At 41.8% G+C, this 7,888-nt stretch overlaps 1 protein-coding gene across 1 annotated transcript in view; it reads left to right on the forward strand.

Moving 5' to 3' along the window:
- Positions 1-1,467: 1,467 nt before the first annotated feature.
- LOC122559189 (E3 ubiquitin-protein ligase ARIH2-like) overlaps positions 1,468-7,888 on the forward strand; it is a 16,850-nt gene continuing 10,429 nt past the window's right edge. Inside the window, exon 1 of the mRNA XM_043708567.1 lies at positions 1,468-1,630. The gene's annotated coding sequence lies outside the window, so the exon portion shown is untranslated. The remainder of the gene's footprint in view (positions 1,631-7,888) is intronic.

A 7,888-nucleotide genomic window follows, 5' to 3' on the forward strand; every position in this document is an offset into this window, starting at 1 on the left:
AGTTCAAACTTCCAGCTCAGCACTGTCCCCATGACTTGTCCTACCGGCCTATCTTCTTTTCCACCTATCCACTCCCCCCTCCTCCCCCAACCTATCACCTTCATCCCCTCCACCACTCACCCATTGTACTCTATGCTACTTTCTCCCCACCCCCACTCTCCTCTCACTTATCTCTCCACGCTTCAGGCTCTCAGCCTTTATTCCTCATGAAGGGCTTTTGCCCAAAACGTCGGTTTTACTGTTCCTCGGATGCTGCCTGAACTGCTGTGCTCTTCCAGTACCACTACATCAACATGGCCTGATTCTGGGCTGCATGCATGACGCTGAACCAAATGCATCACTCTAGGATGACACAGGTCTGGTTGCATGGCTCACTGATTACACTGGGTAGCACACATTTAATCTGGAGTACCACTTGGCTGTTTGCACCACTCTACTGCCAATGGAGCTGCCTGCATCGCTCTGGGTTGCGTGCATCAAATGTGGTATGACACGGGACTGCATGCAGCAACCTGGGGTGACACAGGACTGTATGCATCAATCTGGGCTACCACTGGATTCTATGTATAATCTGTGGTAATACGGGGCTGCAAGCATCAATCTGGGCTGACATGGGGTTGCATGTATAACTCCGGAATGGCAATCGCCTGTATGCATCAACATGGGCTGACACGAGGCTGCATGTATGACTCTGGGCTGTATGAATTAATCAGGGTTGCATGTATAACTCTGGAAGGACATTCACCTGTCTGCATCAACATGGGCTGACACGAGGCTGCATGTATGACTCTGGGCTGTATGAATTCATCAGGGTTGCATGTAAAACTCTGGAATGACATTCACCTGTCTGCATCAACATGGGCTGACAGGAGGCTGCATGTATGACTCTGGGCTGTATGAATCAATCAGGGCTGACATGTATAACTCTGGAATGACATTCGCCTGTCTGCATCAACATGGGCTGACACGAGGCTGCACGTATGACTCTGGGCTGTATGAATCAATCAGCGCTGACAGGGGGCTGCATGAATAACTCTGGAATGACACTCGCCTGTCTGCATCAACATGGGCTGACAGGAGGCTGCATGTATGACTCTGGGCTGTATGAATTCATCAGGGCTGACATGTATAACTCTGGAGTGACATTCACCTGTCTGCATCAACATGGGCTGACATGGGGCTACATGTATGACTCTGGAATGACATTCGCCTGTCTGCATCAACATGGGCTGACATGGGGCTACATGTATAACTCTGGAATGACATTCACCTGTCTGCATCAACATGGGCTGACATGGGGCTGCATGTATAACTCTGGAATGACATTCACCTGTCTGCATCAACATGGGCTGACATGGGGCTGCATGTATGACTCTGGAATGACATTCGCCTGTCTGCATCAACATGGGCTGAACACATCCCTTGTTGCTGACACTGATTTGCATGACTCAGGGCTGCCCGCTTGATTCGGTTTCCGGTTTGCAGTGCCCCGGAAGTGACGCTGGAGGAGGCGGACGGGCCAGTTCCGCTCGCGCTGCGTTTCCCTAACGGCGGATCCGAGCGACCGGGAGTCAGTGGAGCCCGCGCCCAGGCCGTGCCTCCGTCACTGCCCCCGGGGCCTAGCGGCCGGGTGAGTACCGGGAGCCGGGCTACCCCCAGCCTAGGCCGGGGGGGGTGGGAGAGGAAACCACCGGAGCCCCGTAATAACCTAGAGGGGGTGGTACTGACTCATAACCAGCACTAACTAGCATAACTAATGTTAACCCAGCAGCACTGGCTCCAGGATGAACCACCCCAATGTGTTCTTTTCCAGAGCAGGAAGTACCTTTAGCATGATAAATGGTATCCTGTCATTAATAACCAGCCTTAACTAAAATTACAAATAGCCAAGCCACTAACCCAATGCTAACCATTGTGGTAAACCTTTAGCCAGGTGACTTAGCATTTGTATTCATTATTAACTAGCATAATTATCACCAAGGGTACTAATAGATGGTACACTAGTTTTAATAACCATTACTAACTATGATAAGAGCACCAGAAGCATTTATAACTAGTTGAAGAGTGTGGTGCTGGACAAGCACAGCCGGTCAGGCAGTCACCCTCCTGCTCCTCGGGTGCCACACTTTTCAACTGATCTGCAGTCCTCACTTTCTCCTAGCATTTATAATCAGCAATAACTTGAATAATGAAGAAACAGGAGTATTTATAACCAATGTTAACTATGATAATAGAACACCAAGAGCATTTATAACCAGCATTAACTGATGTAATAAAGAATAATAGCATCAATCATCAATTGTTAGTTGGATTTGGCATCAGTAATGTTAATAAATAACGCACAAATGTTAACTAGTATTAATGTAGGAATGTTTGTGACAATATTAGTTGTCCACATTGATTACTGCACTCAATAGTTGAAGTTGTGAGAGTGATGGAGGTGCTAGTATAACTGGATGATAACAATTCTGTATTTAAGTAGACTAATAGCACTGATGCCTGCAAGTGTGTTATTGAGTTGCACGAGTATTAGTCATAACCGAAAGATTAATCATCATCAATCAGAAGTCTGAGAAGACCCACAATGTTTTCAGCTGCAGTGATACTATCACCCAACAATATTGAGAAGAGTGCATGTTGGCAATCTCGGCTAGGTAACGGAGAAAGTGCTTTGTTTTCAGACTGCTTTCTCCAACAGTGGTCTCCTGTATTCTGCTTAATATTGATGTTTTTAACATTTCCTGTCCTATGGCATTCATGCAGGAAGTAGACAGTACATAGCACAGTCATAAATTAATGATGATATGCAGATGTTCTGAAAAGAGGGGCTCAAATTTTGGGATGATGTTTTATAAGAATGTCATGGAAAGTAATTTTGCTGAATCACTACTTTTGGAGAATTTTTAAATGTTTTTGCGAAGAATGTAAATGTGTATTAAAGATTGACTTTTGTGCTCTCCCTCCCACAGTTCCATTTTCTTTTTTTCCCCTCCTGTAAGTTTTTCTGATCATAATGATACAAAATCACAGATGCTGTGAGCCACGGTACTAATCTGGTTTCCAGCATCTGCAGTCATTGTTTTTACCTACGGTACTAAGTGTTATGAGGCTATTCAACTTAGCAGTATTACTTCTGCATTTGGTGATGCATTCTCTTTTTGAGCTGGTTAAATAGCAACAATTTCCTAACACTATCTTTCTCCTTTCCCTGCCTCTATTCACGGCTTAATTGCTGATATAAGGTAATTGGATACATGGAGTCATGCTTGATAGTGGCAGTTTTTTTCATTCTCATTCAGAACAAGAGTCCTAAGTGACTGGAGGCAGAGTTGCCAAGGATGCGTTGAAGGGGTGGAATGTGTTTTGAGATATGACACAACCCAGGAAAGTCCTGGGAGAGGCGATTTGTGGGACGTTAGAGGTCATGGAGAGATTTAAACAAAAGGTTAAGAATTTAAAATATGAGAAATGGGGACACTTGAACCCATGCAGCTGAGCACAAACAGGGTGAAGATTCATTGGCTTGGTGAGATAGGTTAAAGGCTGCAAAGTTTTGAGTATTAGTCATTTACTGCACAGAGGCTATCTGACCCATCAACTGTGTGCTGTCTCTCCATGGAACAATCCAGACAGTCCCATTCCCTTGCTCCATTGTCATTGCTCTGCAAGTTTCCTTCAAATGCCATCCAATTTCTTTTCACCATGATTGATTTCTGCTTCCATAATATCCTGTTCTATTGTAGAAGATTCTGGCTGATAGGGAGAACATTTGATTCTTGAAGTGCCTCGCGCATTTAAGTTATTGAAGTGGTGGATGATACAAAATACTTTGAATTATGCTTCAGGTTGCAAAGGAAATTTGGAGTCTTGTGTGCTTTCCCAGGGTAAAGTGGTTCCAGAACATTAATTTCAGACTGTTTCAAAGTATCATATTCAACTCTGTGTTAACTGTTTTTCTCTTTGTCCTAAGAAGCTACCAGAATTACTGAGTTTTTTGAGTACTTTTTTTTTCAAAACATTTGGGCTATCCTGGATGTAACAATGATAGTTTGTTCTTAAACCTGAGTTTGTATCAGCGACCAGAATAATACCTCTGAGGCAATATTGGCAAATATACTTGGTCTCTTCTCACCAGAATAAAGAATGCAGTGGGTGTCTCTCGGCTATAAATACTGCATAGTGCTATCCAACCAGACCAGTGTGCAGCTTGGGTGGGACTTTACGCTTTTGTATCCTGCTGTTGTTTTTCAGTGCTTGTTCAGTTGGTTTTCTTGATTTTTTTTTTGCCCGCAGTGGTTCAGCTTTTTGTGTTGAGCCTATTGCAACTCTCAGGTTTTTAATCTGTGTCTGTTTCAGAGTTTGGGTTTTCTTCCTTTGTGCAATTTGTTCAATTTGAATTTGCATTGCTGTGTTTGTTGTAAATTATTTGGGCATGACTGACAACTATGTAAACACTGTCAAAAAGGCCATTTGTTTTGCCACCCTGGTGTGCAACCTTGATTGTGGTTGAGATTTCGGTTTCACCTGTTAGTTAATGTGCTAGTTAAATTTTCTTCAGGGTACTAGAGCTGTTGCAATCTTGGATAAACATTGAATAGTTTTGGCCTTTGATTTCTTCTCGGGATATTTGGTTCTGTGAACAGGCTTGAAATCTGAGTACACCAAGTGTTGTGAAGCACGAGATAATTTCTGTTTGGAACATTATCAAGGTCTTTCAGGTGTTTGATTTCTGTGGTTGAGTTGGTGTATTTTATGCACTTCAGCTGTAATAAGTACGCTGTTGGATGTGAGTTGTGTGGCGCAACTATTGGTTAATAAGCACTTGGTTATACTGTAGAACTATTGAAGCTTTGCTAAACCATGCTGATAGTTAAAGAGTCATACAGCATGGAAATGGATCCTTCAGTCCAACCAGTCCACACTGACCATGTTCCCAAATTAAAGTAGTCCCACTTGCCTGCGTTTGGTCTATCTCCTTCTAAATCTTTCCTATTCATGTCCTTATTCTAATATCTTTTACATGTTGTAACTGTACCTGCATCCATCACTTTGTCTGGCAGTTCATTCCACACAGGAACCACTGTGTATTAAAACAAAAAGTTGGAACTCACATCCTTTTTAAAACTTTCTCCTCTCACCTTAAAAATATGCTCCCTTGTTTTGCACTTCCCTACCGCAAGGAAAAGACCCTTGCTAATCACCTTATACCCCTCATGGTTTTATAAATCTCTGTAAGGCCATCCCTCAACCTCCTATGCTCCCAATAAACCTTTGAATAGGATTTCATTCCTTTGTAAAATGCTGAGAGGAGATAGATGTGGAAATTCAGTTTGAAATTAAGCTGTTTCATACTTTATTTGTATTCTATTCCAAAATTAAACATTGATAATTTTTAAAAATTCCATATGATTTTGCTTGACCATTTGTTTTCTCCTCCTCTGGATATAAGAGCCTATTTACAAAAGTGAGAAAGCTGAGGGTTGATCGAATAGAAGTCTTGAACATTGATAGACATAAAAATGTTCTTACTACTATGGAAGACCAAAATTTGCATTCAATAAACAAGGTTAGGTAGATTGGCCATGCTAGGTTGCCCAGTGTCCAGGGATATGTAGGCTAGGTGGATTAGCCATGAGTAATTCAGGGCTCCAGGGATAGATTGGGGGGGGGGGGGGGGAGGTAGGGGGATACGTCTGGGTGGTATGCTCTGTGGAGGGTCAGTGTGGGTCCAATAGTCAAATGGCCTGCTTGCATACTGTAGGGATTCTATGAAAAATAGGATAATAGTAAATAAATCCAAGAGGGAATTCGGGGGATATTTCCTTTACTCAGGCTCAGCAGTATGTGGAGATTGCTAGCATGTGACATGATGGTGTAATGCATAGATGCTTTTAAGTGGACATTATAAACATAAGGGTGCAAGAGAAATAAAAGGTGGCATGAATAGAAGTGAGAAGAAACTAATTAGAAATGTAAACAGGCCATTTGGACCAAATGGCATGCTCCTTTGGTGAATTCGTGTAATCCGAAATGACATACTCTCCCCTTGTCTAGGTAGATTGTTCCCAGCACATACTTACACTCATATTTGAAAGTAGCTGTTTTGCGATTTTGAGGCCCAACAAGTCCACACTGATCCTTTGAAGAATAACCCACCCGACCCCATTTCCCTCTAACTAATGCACCTAATGATTTACATAACCTGCAAATCATTGTTTACTGCAAGTTCTTACCTGAACCAAGTCATGCTAGCTGAACCTTTTGTTAAACTTAACTCTTTCCCTACCTGCTCATACCTTGTACACTTTCTCAGGGAGAACAAAATAACGATGTTATTTAGGTGGAGAAAACTGCAGAAAGCTGTCACACAAAAGGAGTTGGGATCTACTTGTGCATGAAACAAAAAGTTAGAATATAGATGCAGCAGGTACACAGCAAGGTTTCACTACAGCTTTTCCCACACTGTAGGGATTCAATTCAATGACTCTTTACTCCAACTATCACAACCTTAAAAATAGATTTTTGCTTTTTTCCCCTATCACTGGTGTCAGACTAACAGGTCTGTAGCTCCCTGTTTTCTCTATCCCTGCTTTCTTAACGGTGTTATATTTCCAATTTGTTCAACTACAGAATTTTGGAAGATAACCATCAACGCATCCACTATCTCAACAGCCACTTTCTCAGCACTCTGAGATGTAGATTATTAGGTACAAGGAGTTTGAGTTTTTATTCTCAGTAATTTGTCTTCTGCTCTTTTTTTACTCTTACTGGATATCTTTCATTTCCTCATTCTCACTAGTCCTTAGGTTGTCCACTATTGCAGGAAGGTTTTTGTGTTTTTCTTTGTATAGATGGACACAGTTTTCTTTTAATATATCCACGATTTCCTTATTCCTCATGATATGTTCTCCTTCTGTAATGGACCCTTTTTTAAAAAAGTTAATCTTAATTAATTTTTTTTTACCTATCCATAAGCTTTCAAGGTCCATTTCAAAATTTTTGCTACTTTATATTCTGTTTTCTTTTCATCAATTTCTTGGTTCTCATCTGAATTCAAACCTTTCCTAATTCTCAGGCTTACTACTTTATTGGTAACTTTATTAGGTTCTTCCTTTTGGTCTGATACCGTATCTTCAGTTAGGCGAGAGTGAGGACTGCAGATGCTGGAGATTAGAGTTGAGAGTGTGATTCTGGAAAAGCAGAGCAGATCAGGCAGCATCAAAGGAGCAGGAAAATCGATTTTTCGGGTTAAAGCCCGAAACGTCGATTTTCCTGCTCCTCAGATGCTGCCTGACCTGCTGTGCTTTTCCAGCACCACACTCTCGACTCTAATATCTTCAGCTGTTGACCATACTGGAACACCTTTCCTTCTGTGCGTCTCAGGAATTAAATTAGTTGTGCACCATTTATTAGTTTTTAAAATCTTTATTGTTTGACTACCATTGTCAATGAAGTTTCTCAATTTATTTCAAATTGTGCAATGCAAGTTCTAAAATGGCCCAACTTCGTTGATTCCTCAACATAGTGTTCTAGAAAACGTTAAAAATCACACAACACCAGGTTATAGTCCAACAGGTTTAATTGGAAGCACACTAGCTTTCGGAGCGACGCTCCTTCATCAGGTGATTGTGGAGGGCTCGATCGTAACACAGATTTTATAGCAAAAATTTGCAGTGTGATGTAACTGAAATTATACATTGAAGAATTGATTGTCTGTTAAGCCTTTCATCTGTTAGAATACAGCGATAGTTTCACTTCTTTCATGTGTAAATCACAAAACCCTTTTTTTTAAAGTTGCATTCTCGGGTGACCTGCAACACATTATCAATGGAGATGAGCACCTCACCGAGACTTTCCCCACACCTCCACTACTTGCCTTTAAACAACC

This window comes from Chiloscyllium plagiosum, chromosome 18, assembly GCF_004010195.1.
Source record: "Chiloscyllium plagiosum isolate BGI_BamShark_2017 chromosome 18, ASM401019v2, whole genome shotgun sequence".
NCBI classification, from domain to species: domain Eukaryota; kingdom Metazoa; phylum Chordata; class Chondrichthyes; order Orectolobiformes; family Hemiscylliidae; genus Chiloscyllium; species Chiloscyllium plagiosum.